Source organism: Capra hircus, chromosome 1 (genome assembly GCF_001704415.2).
Source record: "Capra hircus breed San Clemente chromosome 1, ASM170441v1, whole genome shotgun sequence".
In the NCBI taxonomy this organism is placed as follows: Eukaryota; Metazoa; Chordata; class Mammalia; order Artiodactyla; family Bovidae; genus Capra; species Capra hircus.
The window spans coordinates 98,064,439-98,079,570 of NC_030808.1; positions in this window are offsets into that span (position 1 = coordinate 98,064,439).

A 15,132-nucleotide genomic window follows, 5' to 3' on the forward strand; every position below is an offset into this window, starting at 1 on the left:
TAAGAAACTTAACCTTGAACTTCCTTGAAAATCTACCCATTTTTAGAGTATGCTCAGAAAAAAAGACAATTCACCAAAGAAGTTGGTTTTATTCCTGCCTAGAAAAAGTCATTCTTTCAGTTAATGTCTAAGTATAGTTTGTCTGATCTGGAATGATCTGGGTTTAATACCCATAAGAATTCAAAATGGCAACAAGCATGGAGGAAGCATCTTAATTTTCTATTAGTGTCTCAGTTTTCATTTCCAAGGAGCTTGGCTGACCATGATGATACTTGTGTAAGAGGTAGATAAATGGCCAGACTTCAAGGCAAAAGGAGACTGAAGAGGGCAAAGAGTGACCTGAAAATCATATTATCTGTGCAATGATTGAAAGATTGGGGGTATTTAGCTAGGAGAAAATAGACCTAAGAAGATAAAACTGTCTTCACACATGAAAAGGAAGTCTTATGGAAAAGGAAGAAGGGAGATATTATCTTAATAAGGAAATACTCTTTGAAAGAGCTATCCAGAATTGGAATAAGCTTTCACCATGAGGCAGTGAGTTTAAGTCCCATCTCTGCAAGAGTTTAAGTAGAAATAGGATAAGTAACTAGAAGAGAAAATGTAGCAGGGATTCAAGCACTTAACTGACTTTGAAGCACTTCCAAATATGTTTCTGTCCTGCTCTATGAAACGTCTGGTACTTTAAAGTCTTAAAATCACAGAATTTTTAGTTTCAAGAGACCTCAGGTCCATCTGGCTCAACAATTATTTGAAGATGAGGAAGTAGAGTATAGTTACTTAAAAAATGTTATTACACAAAATTATGTTACCTGGTAAAGACAAGTTTCCTTTTTCCTGTCATATTTCTGAAATAAAAAGACGTAGAACATTTTGAAACGACTGAGATTTGAACCCTGTATCTTCCACTTGCCAATGTTATTGAGAAGTCCTTCTTTTGAGCTCCTAGTTCTTTGCTCCCAAAGAGGATGATAACAGAATCACAGGCTTGTTGTGTGAACAAGTAGGGCGCCTCGCATATCACCAATCTCAGAGAGCTCCCAAGTTAATGGTAGCCATTATTTTCTTTCACAGTGGCAAGATCATTGGTGGGCCTATGGCAAAACCCTTTCCCTCTCTCCTTAACCTGAGTGCAAAGGTTTCATTTTTGCCTGAGGTCCTTCCTCTTGCACAACGTTTTCACTTGGAAGCACAGTTCTAAAAATGACTAAACTGAGACTGAATGATACTGGCTTCCTTCCACTTTGTCCTGTATTTCTATGTAAGAATTGATGGTAAAGAACATTTTTGAGTGTTGCACATGTAGCAGGTTTTAGACACCAAAAAATGGTTTTTATTGAAACTCAGATTGTTTATAATCCCTATCTATATCCTATCCTAGAATCCACTGTCTCATCTTGAGCCTCAGAGTCAAATGGCTTCTCCTTCCCTCTTTCAGTTCCCTTCTCCCCTTCTCTTTCAGGTTTAAAATATTAATAAAATCCTTCAAGAAGGAGAATGAACAGAAAACAGCTAAGACCATTCTTATCAAGGTTACTTCTCTGTTGCAGCTGTTGTATTACTTTTTTCCTTCTATGAAAAATGACAAATGCACTTCACATTCTCTCCTATTGTTTCTTCCTTCCAACCCAGTTCTCATAGTTAACGGATACTTCTTTGGTATATAGCATTCTTTAGTCCTCCTAAGAAGTTATTTTTCTCCCTTACTAAAATTCAATAGAGCGTATCTAAAAACAGAACTAGTGGTTTAAAGAGTCTCTATCTCCTCTTATTCACCAAAATATAAAATGCTCTCATGTCTATCTGGGTCAGTCTTTCGGAATGTAATTTTTAATAGCTTTTATCATTATTATATGATGCTTAAAACAAATGTTTGGTTGCTTGATAGTGGAGAAAAAACACAAAGAAAGAAATAGGTATAGTTGGAAACAATGAAGTGTGGTGTGTACTGCTGGCATGTTGCTTCTAAAAAGGAGGTTAAGTTAAGAATTGACGAATATAAAAAATTCTGCAATCCCATGAGTAGGAAGTGAAAAGTGACATGGGTTTTTGTTCAAATAGGGGAAAAAAAAACACCCCATAAAGTGAAATTTACATATTCATTAATTAAGAAAATGTTGAACTGTAAATATAATAATGGGGATAAAAGAATGAGCATCAGTTAAAAGGAAAGAAGAGTTAGATGCTGTTATCTGATGAATTTATATAACTGATATATGTAAAGATCTATATTTAAAGATCACTTTCATTTGAATTGAAGTGACTTGGAAAACATAATTTCTCTCTGACATATACTCATTTCAAACTGTCTGAATGGTGGTTTTGCATGTGAAAATATCATCTCTTGCTGTTTCTTCTTGGTATACAGAAAGAAAATAAGCCTTCAACTTAATTATCCTTTTAAAATCGGAACACTGAATATGATGAAATTAACCTTCTAATGAGCATAACATCTGTTGAAAGACAGTATATGCACTAACCTCTTAATCCCGCAACTCATTAAATTTATATTGAGTATGATATGTGTTTACAAAAGTACCCATAACTTTATTTTTCCTAAGAATAAGTTATTTTACTGACAGCTCTACTTTCTCATATAATTCTGTGACTATGTGAAAGTCTAACTTCTAGAATCATGCATACATCTCTTGCTCAGATGTTCACTAAATTTAACAAGGAAACGTACGCCTGGGAGATAATGATTTCATTTGGCTTGTTGGGGTGTTCGGTCTCCCCTCTCTCATTTCCTAAAATTCCACTTTGATCATTTCTTGACCTCTGTTCTATTCTTTACAATTATTTTTCCCAGGAAATTTTGTTTCTTGAACAAGGGATATTTGGTTATTTTCTATTGTGTGTGTGTGTGTGTGTGTGTGTGCACGTGTGCTCAGTCGTGTCCAACTCTCTGAGACCCCATGGACTGTAGTCCACCAGGCTCCTCTGTCCATGGGATTCTGCAGGCAAGAACACTGTAGTGGATTGCTATTTCTTCTTCCAGGGGATCTTTCCAACCCAGGGATCAAACCCACATCTCTTGCATGTCCTGCCCTGGCAGAAGATTTCTTTACGACTGTGCCACCTGGGAAGCCATTATTTTTCATTCAGTTCAGTTCAGTCACTCAGTCGTGTCCAACTCTTTGCGACCCCATGAATCGCAGCACGCCAGGCCTCCCTGTCCATCACCATCTCCCGGAGTTCACTCAGATTCACGTCCATCGAATCAGTGATGCCGTCCAGCCATCTCATCCTCTGTCGTCCCCTTCTCCTCCTGCCCCCAATCCCTCCCAGCATCAGAGTCTTTTCCAATGAGTCAACTCTTCACATGAGGTGGCCAAAATACTGGAGTTTCAGCTTTAGCATCATTCTTTCCAAAGAAATCCCAGGGCAGATCTCCTTCAGAATGTACTGGTTAGATCTTGCAGTCCAAGGGACTCTCAAGAGTCTTCTCCAACATCACAGTTCAAAAGCATCAATTCTTTGGCACTCAGCCTTCTTCACAGTCCAACTCTCACATCCACACATGACCACTGGAAAAACCATAGCCTCGACTAGACGGACCTTAGTCAGCAAAGTAATGTCTCTGCTTTTGAATATACTATCTAGGTTGCTCATAACTTTTCTTCCAAGGAGTAAGCGTCTTTTAATTTTATGGTTGCAGTCACCATCTGCAGTGATTTTGGAGCCCCTCAAAATAAAATCTGACACTGTTTCCCCATCTATTTCCCATGAAGTGATGGGACCGGATGCCATGATCTTTGTTTTCTGAATGTTGAGCGTTAGGCCAACTTTTTCACTCTCCACTTTCACTTTCATCAAGAGGCTTTTAGTTCCTCTTCACTCTCTGCCTTAAGGGTGGTGTCATCTGCATATCTGAGGTTATTGATATTTCTCCCGGCAATCTTGATTCCAGCTTGTGTTTCTTCCAGTCCAGCATTTCTCATGATGTACTCTGAATAGAAGTTAAATAAGCAGGGCGACAATAAACAGCGTTGACGTACTCTTAGAAGATGATTATTAATATTTTCCCCTAACCTTGAACCACCCCCTCTACATGAAGGAGATTAAGAAGAAGCTTGGAAATGAATTCACCATTCTGATTTGTTTAAATATTAAAGGTTTCTGCATACCATGACGAAGTGTGTGATATTTGGGAAGTTTAATTAGGAAATTAGAACAAGCAAGGCTGTTACTGTATCTTGAGACACTTAGCTCCAAAGCAAATGAAAAGCATGAATCTGTTTTTCAGTCTGTTTTCCTAGTAGTATTTGACCAGTTTATTCACATATGCACCAGCCATTGTTACGAGCAAGACCATTCAAGCCAAGCTTCCACTCATGTCTTGACATCTTCCTCTTGGCACAGGTGAGCTATCCTGTGGCCCATATTTCTCAAATCATCTTAAACCAAGTGTTACGGGTCTTCTTATAGATACTGTTAACAGAGTGGTCTATGGTTCTAGAAGATTTCAATGCCTTCAGCTCACTCAGAGAGACTTCTAATAAATCATACTGCAGGTTGGAGAAATGAAAGATTTCCAGGATTTGTAATCGCTTAACAATTTTATGTTGCTCATAAAATACATAGCAAGATGAGTTTACATCTATCAAGTTTGTTTTCCTCCCTGCTTGCTATCCATAGACTGGGACTAAACCACCCAGTATAAATTAAGGAAAAGTGGTGAGATTCCTACTCTAAGTTTGTCTGCTTCCTCTGACCTCTACTGAGAGAAAATGTTGATTCTTCACTCCAAACCTGGGAAGATGAAAGCCCGGTTGTTTTTGGCTGCTGGAATGTTTGCTTTTGAGCCAGCTACACCTTTTAAGGATATTTTCTTGAACCCCTCTTTTGTCGTCCTGTAATTACAGTGCATGTTGCCAAGGAACCTTTGCAGCAACTTCCAACCACGTGTTGCCTGGAACTGAGCCCATTCGGACTAGTCAGGGAGCAGCTCCCGGCCTCAGCCTGGCTTTTTCAAGGCAAAGCTCTCCTCCTTCAGCCCAAGGTAGTTGGCTTTCTGAAATGGAAGTACGGCCAGCTTTATGTAACTTAATTTTGACTTATTCAGATGAAATATCCTTGATATCAAGAAGAAATTCTTCCTGAGAAATGTGACAGCATCAAATGTGAGAAAATCACTCCTTTCTTCCATTGCTTGAGATTTGCCATGACCGAAAAAATAATTTAAATTTTATTAATTTAATGCTTTAGTTCTTAATTGTAAGTTTGAATAATGCAATGGTTATGGGTTCTATGGGTGTATGAAACCATTTTTGTACATGCTTAACTGTGTTTTTAGTTGGTAAAGTTTAAAATTAGGACAAATGTGAGAATTGATACTCAAAATATATATTCTATGGCTTGTGGAAAATGGGAGCCAATAGTTTGACCATGAGTCTATGTTTCATGGCTGGTGTTTTTTGGGGGAGATCCAAAACTCATCCATATACTTGCAGAATTAGGAAAGGAAAGTAGGGGAGAAAAAAAAAAGAAACCTGTTATAGGAACAACTGGGGAGAAAAGTGAGTTGCAAGGGCCAAGTTGGGGGAAAAATGAAACTAAAGCCAAATCATTTTATCCTTAAACCTATAAAAAGTACATTATAAATAATTACGAGCTTAAAAATTAAGTAGCTGACTGAACATTTTAACATGTTCCTTGGGAGTTTTTATCATGTGTTCTCCTATAACCATTTCTATGTTAAAATGTCCTAACAAATGAATATAAGGTGTTTGGTCAAGGGACTATTCTTTTTTATTATACAACAATGAGCCAACTGGCATTTTGTCATTTAAGCAAGTCACTGTTTTCATTCCAGAATAACAATTTATTTAACTTGATTGTTCCTAAAAGCAGATTGTGGAACTAACTTACTTTATGAATCACTCTGAATATGTTGCCATTTGCTATATATCGATTTATAATAATTGGTTCATAGTTTCTTCTTTCTTTCTCTTTAATTCTTATCTTTTTCTTGGGGATATTTTGAATAGGAAAGGCATATGGGAGAATGAGTTACACAGGAAAGTATGTTTTCAACCATTCTAATAAAAACTCCCATAGGATTTACAATGAATTAGAACCTTGAATTAACATTTGCCCTTTAGTATTCCGAGTGATGACCCACTCCAGCAGTGTCTCTTCAATAAATTACAACTAAAGCACAGAACACACTTACGGAGATGACAGTGGTTTCCATGGTAGCCAGGCAGACAGGTACATCTCCCTGTGACTGGGTGACACTCCTCATTCTCAGCTGAACACTGACATACCTGTTTACAGTCCTTCCCGTATGTGCCTGGTGGACAAACTAAGGGAAAGAGGAAATGTAAACCCAATGAATTAAATTTGTCTGTGTATATATAGCTCGAAAAGTGAAAGCAGGGAAAAATTTATTAAATAAGACCATTGCCTACAGAAGTGTTCTACCCATTGGGATTTAGGTTTCATTAAATTTACTTGGGGATTACTTCAGTGTTTGATTTTGTTTTGTTCAGTCAATTTGTGACCGACTGTCAAGGGCCGGCTGCAATTTTCTTGTCACTAAAGAAACTCATAGGGTGATGTCAGGTAAAATCAACGAAAATAATAGTATAATTCATGAGGGACCACATATCTGGATAAAGAATTTTTTTCTTTTTTGGTGCAGCCGGTTTAAATTCTCAAGGTTGTTTCTCTCTGTGCATTAGAATGTACTGTATTTGTGTCACTTGTCAGCTCCTCTGCTGGTTTTGAGTTTTGTTTTGTTTTTTTTTAACAGCCCAAGCAGTAAAAGGTTTCCTTCCCAACTTCTAAATAATATCATACCATTTTGCTAGGAAAAGAGAAAGCTTTCTAGATATTTCTCAGTTTCTCAGCTTACAAGTTTGAGTCAAGCAGACATTCTGAATTTCATGGTTGTATCTCACGACAATTCAAACAAATTCAGTGAAAAAAAAAATCAGATAATTTAGGTTGCTGCACCTAAAGTTGCATAACAATTTCTGGATCAACCTTTTATCACCTCGGGGGTGTAGCATCATGAAAGAATAAACCTTTTAGAAAACCCTTACACTGGAGAAGTTATTAGCTGCCTTGCTCGTGGAATCCCTCTGTTTCACTGGCTGCTCTGTGTGCCTGTGGGGTTATTTGATTTCTCAGCATCCACAGTCCTTAAATCATTTCATCTTCCAGTTTTCTTTTTAAGTAGAAATGACAGCAATGGTAGACAAACTAGATATTCTAGCTAACTTTAAAGGCCCTTGGTTGCTTGCTTAGTATTAAAAACAAAGACTAATGAAATATGGGTGATTACTTTTAAAAAAAGAGAATTTTTTTCCTTTCTTCTTGACTGGGACATGTACAAGTAAGAGAATTAGGTGGAATCTGACTCAGCATGTGAACAACTGTTTATAGTCTGCTCTTCATCTAAAATCCTTTTTCTCTAAGAATCACTAATTATTCACATATATATCAGTAAAGCACTTATCCTGAACTTGCTAGTTATGCCAAAGAGCACATCTGGTTTGAGAAGTTGATTAAGTTTACTTGTTAATGAGTGGTAAAGCAAGAAGAACTGGTCATGGCATTTCAGAGGTGACTGGAAGTGGATGTTTGTGATATTCTTACTTCCTTCACATCGTTGTCGGTAAATACATAAGAGAATCAGCTCCATTTCACTTGGACATGATGAAAGGTACTCCCTAATGAAAGGCTCACAATCAGAAAAATCAAATGTGTGTCTTTAAAGCCTTCTGATAAATTCAGAAGCCATGAACTGCGGTTCTACAAATTCTTTGCATCACTGGGAAGACCCGTTTTTGCCATGACATTACTGAGCATAAAGCTTGACAGGGTCACAGCAAATACAGCCACAAAATTCTGTGCTCTGAGGAGAATAACAACATTAAGGAGTCAAAGTGGCCATGCTGAACACAGAAGTGTTTGTGTGATAAGCTCCAGTCTCCCCATCTATTTAGCCATTTCCCGTCTTGACGCACGGGGCTTTGAGGGAAGCAACATTCTGTATGATTTGCTTTGATAGAGAGGGGCCGCATGATTACTGTGCTGGTCTGCAAGATCCACTGAAGGTTGTGTGGTCTGGAGGAAATGGCATGAACTGTGGGCCAGGGAGGTTCAGCACCACTATGGACATTATCTCTGGCTTTAAACAATTGTTTAAGACCACAGTTCACTTCAGTTCAATTGCTCAGTTGTGTCTGACTCTGTGACCCCATGGAATGCAGCGCACCAGGCTTCCCTGTCCATCACCAACGCCTGGAACTGACTCAAACTCATGTCCATTGAGTCAGTGATGTCATCCAAACATCTAATCCTTTGTCGTCCCCTTCTCCTCCTGCCTTCCATTTTTCTCAGCATCAGTGTCTTTTCCAATGAGTCAGCTCTTTGCATCAGGTGGCCAAGCTATTGGAGTTTCAGTTTCAGCATCAGTCCTTCCAATGAATATTCAGGACTGATTTCCTTTAGGATGAGCTGGTTGGATCTCCTTGCAGTCCAAGGGACTCTCAAGAGTCTTCTCCAACACCACAGTTCAAAAGCATCAGTTCTTCGGTGCTCAGCTTTCTTTGTAGTCCCACTTTCACATCCATAAATGACTACTGGAAAAACTATAGCTTTGACTAGATGGACCTCTATTGGCGAAGTAACGCCTCTGCTTTTTAATATGCTGTCTAGGTTGGTCATAGCTTTTCTTCCAAGGAGCAAGTGTCTTTTAATTTCATGACTACAGTCACTATCTGCAGTGATTGCAGAGCCCCCCAAAACAAAATCTCTCACTATTTCCATTGTTTCCTCATCTATTTGCCATGGAGTCATGGGACCAGATGCTATGATCTTCATTTTTTTGAATGCTGAATTTTAAGCCAACATTTTCACTCTCCTCTTTCACTTTCATCAAGAGACTCTTTAGTTTTTCTTTGCTTTCTTCCATAAAGGTGGTGTCATCTCTGTATCTGAGGTTATTTATATTTCTCCTGGCAAACTTGATTCCAGCTTGTGCTTTCTCCAGCCTGGCATTTCACATGATGTATTCTGCATATAAGTTAAATAAGCAGGGTGATAATATGCAGCCTTGACATTCTCCGTTCCCGATTTGGAACTAGTATGTTGTTCCATGTCCAGTCCTAACTGTTGCTTCTTGACCTGCATACAGATTTCTCAGGAGGCAGGTAAAATTGTCTGGTATTCCCATCTCTTGAAGAATTTTCCAAAGTTTGTTGTGATCCTCACAGTCAAAGCTTTGGCATAGTCAATAAGATCCTCAATTTCCTCTTCCGTACAGTGGGATCAATGAGAGCTATCTCACAAATTGTTATGAGGAATAACTGAGTAGACACAGTAACATAGGGAAATCTCACTGTATTTCAGTAAAATCTGTTTCCTTTCCATTGAAACCCTTATACTTAAAATCAGGATCAACTATTTAACAGAGATGCTATACATGGGCAAAACCCATAGACACATTCAGAATGATATGGGGAAAGTATCTAATATTTAAAGACCAATGTTTTTCTAAACAAATGTTCTATATTAATGCATATATATGGTATTGATGAACCTATTTTCAGGGATGGAATGGAGATGCAGACATAGAAAACAGACTTGTGGACACAGTTAGAGAAGGAGAGAGTGGGATGAATGAAGAAAGTAGCACCTACATATATACACTACCACAGGTTAAACAAATAGCTGGTAAGAAGTTTCTGTGTAATGCAGGGAGCCCAGCCTGATGCTCTGTGATAATGACCTAGAGGAGTGGGATGAAGAGAGGGGAGGGAGCTTCAAGAAGGAGGTGATATATATCACCAGGAGGTGATACTGGTTCTCATAACCAGTATAATTATGATTGGTTTGTATTGTTGTATGGCAGAAACCAACACAATATTGTAAAGCAATTTTCTTCCAATTAAAAAATTAAAAAGAAATAAAGATTGATATTTTTCTAAAAAGCATTGAAATCACGTGGCATGAAGTCTCTGAAATACATATAAGTAAAATGTATCCACATCCTCCTTAATTGTTCTGCATTTTGAAGCGTCACAAAAATGTTCACAAATGTTAATCACTTCTCCATCCCAAGAAGAGTTCAAGCAAATCCTTAGCTTTGATTCTTGAACACCAGTGGAATCAAAATTGCAGAAACTATAAATAATTACGCAGGAAAAATTGATCTCTTGAAGTTCTCAAAGTCAGTTCTTAAATGGATGTTTAAGTGTCTTTGAAGGAATTTACAATTTGGGATCGAACTCACATCTCTTATATCTCCTACATTGGCAGGCAGGTTCTTTACCACTAGCACCACCTGGGAAACCCCATATTGAAAACCAATAAAGTGCAAATGGAAATAAAAGCAGCAAAAGCACTTTGAATGTTATTAAAGGGAATTTTTGAGAAATACTATAGTATTTCTTAGATTGTATATGCATCATGAAAAATATCTATCAATTGTCATCTGGCTGAATGACGTTGACTCAGACTTCTGAGGAAATCAAATTTAAAGCAAAACCTGCTCCTTGTCCTCTGAAGGAGAAGGTGGTGTATTAGTTTGTTGGCTCATGATCCCTGATAGACTGCATTATGAGGCAGGCTTTCACTCCATCTTACAGAACTGAACTCGCAGAATTCCGGAACATTCTCATTCAGCCAAGAGATATTTCTTGGATACTTACTATGTGCTAGGTTCACAACAGTGAGCAAAATCAAACATGGTACTTGTACCCTTCAAATGTGCAACAAAAGAAAGAGGAAAACAAGAAAATAATCACTCAAATAAATATCTAATTTTAAAATGTTGTAAGGGGTAGGGTGCTATGAGAGAGAATGACATCAGGGGCCCTAATTTAGACTGGCAGAGAGAGGATGGGATGTGTTTTGTGTCAAATGTTCTCTGTGAGGAGATTTCCATTTAACAGATCTGAAACACTAGAAAGAGGATATGTAGTGGGAAGGGAAAGGCGAGGGAAAAGAAGAACAGGGAGGAGAAAAAATTTCCAAAGGGAAAGATCCAAGTATGTGTGAGTTACTGATGTGTGAAAGCCACTCAGCTGTGTCTAACTCTTTGCGACCCCACATTCTATACAGTCCATTGAATTATCTGGCCAGAATACTGCAGTGGGTAGCCTTTCCTTTTTCCAGGGGATCTTCCCAACCCAGGGATCGAACCCAGGTCTCCTGTATTACAGGCAGATTCTTTACCAGCTGAGCCACAAGGGAAGCCTATGAGTTACTGATATAATTCTCAAATAGTGTGTAGGCAATGGTACCTGTGTATGTATTTTAGACAATGATAAGGCATCTAGTCAAGGCTATGCTTTTTCCAGTGGTCATGTATGGATGTGAGAGTTGGACTATAAAGAAAGCTGAACGCAGGAGAATTGATGCTTTTGAACTGTGGTGTTGGAGAAGACTCTTGAGAGTCTTTTGGACTGCAAGGAGATCCAACCAGACCATCCTAAAGGAGATCAGTCCTGGGTGTTCATTGGAAGGACTGATGTTGAAGCTGAAACTCAAATACTTTGGCCACTTGATGAGAAGAGCTAACTCATTGGAAAAGACCCTGATGCTGGGAAAGATTGAGAGCAGAAGAAGAAGGGGACGACAGAGGATGAGATGGTTGGATGGCATCATCGATTCAACGGACATGGGTTTCGGTAGACTCCGGGAGTTGGTGATGGACAGGGAGGCCTGGCCTGCTGCAGTTCATGGGGTCGCAAAGAGTCAGACATGACTGAGTGACTGAACTGAACTGAATTGATGTTGTTATAAATGTTTCTCTATTGGTTTCCTATGCCTGTTGTAACAAACTGTCACAAATTTAGTGGCTTTTAAAAACAAACATTCTCTCACAGTTCTGCAGGTTAGAAGTCTAAAATCAGGATGTTGGCAGGGCTGCATTTTTTCTGAATACTTAAATATAGGATCTATTTCTTTGCCTCTTCTGATTCCTAGAACCCACCTATATTCCTTGGTTTATGGCCACTTTCTCAAATCTTCTAAGTCAGCAGCTTAGCTTCTTCTTTTTATTCTGTTTCCCTCTTTTTTTTCTTAATTATTTGTATTTATTTGATTCTGCTGGGTCTTAGTTGCGGCATGCCAGATCCTTAGTTGCAGCATGTGGGATCTAGTTCCCTGACCAGGGATCGAACCCAGTCCCCCTGCATTTGGGTGCACAGAGTCTTAGCTGCTATACCTTCAGGGAAGTCCTGTTTCCCTCTTACAAGAACCTTTTTGATTATATTAGGTCTATAAGGTAATCCAGAAAAATCTCTCCATCTCCAGTCCTTAACTTAATCACTTCTCCAAAGTCCCATTTGCCATGCAAGATAACGTATTAACAGACTGCAGAAACTGAGATATCTTTGAGAGCCTATCATTCAGCCTATCACAGTCTCTATATTCCCAAGTATTTTAAGTAGCTTCTGATTTATCCTTAGAGATCATGTTATTAAATGGTTATGTTACTAATAATAGCTTGATGCACAAGTCGTTATAGAAATCAACACAAAAAATACAATTTTTTAAAGAAAAGAACTATATAATATAAAAATACGGAAAAACTATCATCAGTTATTTTTAAAAATTTTTACTTACTGGAACTAAAGGACATGTTGTAATGAATGTCACTTTGAGAATGACTTGGGATTCTTGAGAGGTCAGAGCCCAGAAAGAACCTGGGAAGCAGCTTGAGGGCCCAGATACACCTACATAAGACTCAAGAAGAGACTTCTCAAGGACTAAAACTGAGAGAAGTAAAAGACTACATGCACATCACAGTGGATTTTTCCACATCATGAACTGCTTGTTGTTCTTAGTGCTTCATGTATAATATTATTTTTCTGTTTTAAGAAAATAATTTTGGGGTTCTCCAATCTGTAGAACAGTGTTTACTTTTATTAATATGTGTAAGGTCTCCTTTAGGCAGGTGCTACTGTACACATAGTAAGATAAGCAGATATTAAACCACTTGCACAAATGGTAAGGTAACGAAGTGGAAAAATCGGAACAAAACTAAGATGGCCTTAGGATGAGCTCTGAGCTTTTTTCCATTCTTTCAGGGATTTTTCTTAGGAAGTGAGAAGGGTGCTAATTTTATATAACACTGAAGAGATTACAAAGTTGGATAATAGACCAAGCTGTGCTTTAACTTAGTAGGTATGCAAATCAGCCTGGACAGTTTTATATTGACAATTTCTTATTCACTTTGTTTACTAGTTAGACATCCAGGTCCCTGGAAGAACTGGCCAAACCAATTTCAAGTAGTATAATCCATGCCACTTTCTAGTTTAAATCTTTCTGAACTACAAAACCTCTATGGGTGGTTTCTCTAGATTTAAGTTGTTTTTTCTATATTAAAGCTGAAGTTCCATTAATTTGTCCACCTGTTGCAAAGGGCCAACTCATTGGAAAAGATCCTGATGCTGTGAAAGATTGAAGGGAAAAGGAGAAGGGGGCAACAGAGGGTGAGATGGTTGGATGGCATTACTGACTCAATGGAAGTGAGTTTGAGCAAACTCCGGGTGATAGTGAAGGACAGGGAAGCCTGGAGTGCTGCAGTCCGTGGGTCACAAAGAGGCGGACACAACTTAGTAACTGAGCAACACAATTAAAGCGAGATTTCACCCTTTGAATTAATCAGTGAATATACTCCAAAATAAGACTGAATTGACAGTTACTATCTTTTAAAAATTTATATCATTTTTACCATGGAGATATGACTTGAATAGAGATAAATACCCAAAAAATTTTGGAAGGGGGAATATTGCATTTTTGATTTATTGCATTCTCAGCCATTTGAATGATTTTTATTAAAAACTGAGGGGTCATTTTGCTAAATTCAAGTTGAAACAAAGTCAATTAGACAAGTTGATTAACCCTGAAAACCTCATGAACACTGCTTCTCACCTAATTTTACAATGGGTAAACTTTCTAATAGTGCTTTTTGCTTCTAAGAAATAAGGGTTATCTTCTTCAAAGTGATTCCTGAGAGATCATTCATATCTTTAATTTTTCCATTAAAATTTAAACATGAATGAGATCTCTACTAGAGAATGTGATGAATTTGTCTTTATTTAATTGTCTTGTCTACTGCCTTATATATTCATAATTATTTTCCATGAACAATATATCTGGCTGGCAAATGTTTTCTGAGATGGCACACAGAATTCAAACCATACATAGAAGAAAATGCAATGAACTGACTTTTTGTCTGGAAATTTATGACTGTCTTAGTATTTGTCACGGCACAAAGTAATTTCTCATGGGAAGACCCTGTCCAGCCTAGCAAGGAGATACATTGTGTAGTCCCAAGATCACTGTGACAGTTACAAACTCCAAGGCCATCTATACCAGCACAGAGTTCCTGACGAGCTAAATAAACATAAGCAGAAAGATGCTTTAGATTGTCAAAACAAGTACCTACCCTCCCACTGGTTAAGAAAAAAAAAAAGGAAGTGTATAGCTTTCATGATGGTCAGAGAGGTATATGTAAATTTCATCTAATACTTTGCTTCTTACAATTTGGGATTGACCTTAGGTGGTTTATGACAGCATATTTTGCTCAGGTCCTTATCAAAGGCCTTGTGATAGATCAGCTGTCATCCACTCGTTTCTCAGAATGTCTTTGTATTAAACTAATGGTCCAGCAGAACAGCCAGGCTGACAGGCAGGTTATTTATTTGCAATCTGGTAAAAGAACTGACAACTTCATTGTTTTAATTGCTCATTTTTCATGGCTTGATGCATTAGCTCACTCAGATCTTTGTGCCTCAGTCAGAGGATAAATATATGGAGATGAGGGCATCAGAATGGCTGAGTCCGTGGTAAAGTTCAAGAAGCTGCAGGGAGACCCACGGTGCCAGTTGTGATTACTAGCATCCCACAAGTATCTGGGGATTTTTTTTTTTTTTTTGTCTTATCTGTGTTCTGCATCTCTTTCCTCTCTTTCAGGAAGACCTATGATGTCAGCTACTGATCTGATTGTTTCTTGAAACAATGTTCCTGGTTCTCACAGCCTATTAAGGGAGAAAGACCGGAGTGGCCTAGAGTCTCCATGTCTCAGTCAGGGTGGGGACCTGCCAGACAGAGGCCCAGAGACTTCAGATATCAAGATATTATCGAGAGCAGATATAGCTCAGTCAG